Source organism: Limulus polyphemus, unplaced genomic scaffold (genome assembly GCF_000517525.1).
Source record: "Limulus polyphemus unplaced genomic scaffold, Limulus_polyphemus-2.1.2 Scaffold10, whole genome shotgun sequence".
Taxonomy (NCBI): Eukaryota; Metazoa; Arthropoda; class Merostomata; order Xiphosura; family Limulidae; genus Limulus; species Limulus polyphemus.
In genome coordinates, this window is record NW_013665620.1 from 627367 (window position 1) to 629502 (window position 2136).

Consider the following 2136-nt stretch of genomic DNA (forward strand, 5'->3'; position numbering starts at 1 on the left):
TAAGAATCCTTAGAATATAACGCACGATTCTCAAGTTTCGTAAATTCTAAATCACCGTTCTCATTTAACAAATTTCTTTTATCCAAGAATCTTAGAAAATTACGCACGATTTTCAAGTTTCGTAAATTCTAAATCACCGTTTCTCATTTAAACAAATTTTCTTTTATCCAAGAATCTTAGAATATACGCACGATTTTCAAGTTTCGTAAATTCTAAATCACCGTTTCTCATTTAAACAAATTTTCTTTTATCCAAGAATCTTAGAATATACGCACGATTTTCAAGTTTCGTAAATTCTAAATCACCGTTTCTCATTTAAACAAATTTACAAAAATTTACTATTTAATTATTAAGATCTATTCGATTGCCCAAGAAAAACTACTTTCAGTAGGAAAAGGCTTAGTTAATCAAAAACTGGACTTTTTTTACGTCACACTGGTTAGCATGCTTGGCCTATAAGTTCGCGGGTTCACGGTTTACATCCCGTTGCTACAAAACAGCGCTGCTATGTACCTTGGGTCCGTGGATGCGCATTAAGAGTGACAGTTAAATCCCACTATTCAGTCAGACCTAGAGTTGGCGGTGTGTACTGTTTATCTAGCTACCTTTCCTTTAGTCTACTAGTTTAGAATTAAAGATGACTCTGTAAAGATAACTCTTGTGTAGTTTGGCGCAAAATTTCTAAACAAAGTCACAGCGACTATTTTAGTCAAAATATTACTTACGAAGGAAAAGGTTCGGTACAGTTTTATATACAATTTAAAACAGTTTCTAATTAGTGTTAATTTGTTTGTTTCGGCTATTTAAAGCTACACAAGAGTTATCTGAGTCCGCCGTTCCTAAATTTGAACTGACAGACTTAGAGATAAGGCATTTTGTCAATAGCAGACACCGCTAACCCTTTGGCTGCTCTAATCGAACAGTGGGATTTGACTGTTACTATTGTAACGCACTCAAGACACACAGCGCGATTTTGCGGTAAAGGCACGTGAACTATGGACACTCGCATTCACAATCCAGCACACTAAGCACCGGGTCACGCCCAGCTCTCTTATTAGTGTTTTCCTACTCACTAGTAACGTTTATAACTTGATTGCTATGCTGAAAAATTGACGCATATCGTTATTTGCTTGTGTCAACGATAGTACCCCAAAACGTATTCTTATACGCGGAGAGAGAGAGAGAAGTTGAGTTAAAAACTTTAGCTCTATCTGACATAGTACAAAAATTAGTCATTTCATTTGTAATAAAACAAGGAGATATTGATAATTGAAGAATGCTGGGGTGTTTATCGTTATCGAACAAGGTAATGTCTAAAGAAATAGAACTTACTGATATCAGTGGCTACAGGACGCAGTGATGCAAATAGTTAGAGAATATGGTAGTGTCAATACGTCCAGTACAGGGTCCATTAGCTACAAAACTAGTTTATATCTAAAATTCCATGATTTAGTTATGTCAATACTAGAGGAAGCTATGTAACATGATGATATCAATAACCATATACTTATTGAAATCAATAGTTACAAATCATGGTTATGATTCTAATAATTGTACTTTGTAGTTACAAAACATGGTTATGATGCTAGTGGTACATAACATGGTAATGTCTATAGTTATACGACGTATAAAGTTTATAGTTACAAAACATGGTTATGATGCTATTTGTATGTAATTGTTTGTAGTGTTTACTGTTTTAACAAACTTGATATATTTTACAATAAAACATGGTAGCATCTACTTATAGAATCCAGTTATATGTTCTGTTATAAAATAGAATATTTACTGTTTTAAAACATGGCAGAATCTACTTTCGCCCAAATTGGTGGTATGTTTTAATAAAATGTGATAGTTTGTACTCTTTAAAAATAAGGTAACATCTGCTGTTATAGAATAGTTTGATATATTCTGTTATAGAACATAGTGATATCTGTTGTTATAGAACTTAGTGATACCTTCTGTTAGAGAAGACGGCAATCCCCATGTTATGTGAAACATACTGAACCAAATGGTTTTATACATGTGGAATAAATTGTGACGGATTTACTATTATATATTAATTTTAATATCGATGTTTGTTTAAATTAGATTTATATTTAGAAGTGTACATAACGTATACTGTTAAATATGTATTGC

General features: G+C 32.8%; 1 protein-coding gene across 1 annotated transcript in view; it reads right to left on the reverse strand.

The window, feature by feature from the left end:
- The window catches only part of LOC111085061 (adhesive plaque matrix protein-like), a 51833-nt gene that overhangs the window by 31564 nt on the left and 18133 nt on the right, over positions 1-2136 (reverse strand). The gene's annotated exons all lie outside the window — the stretch shown is intronic.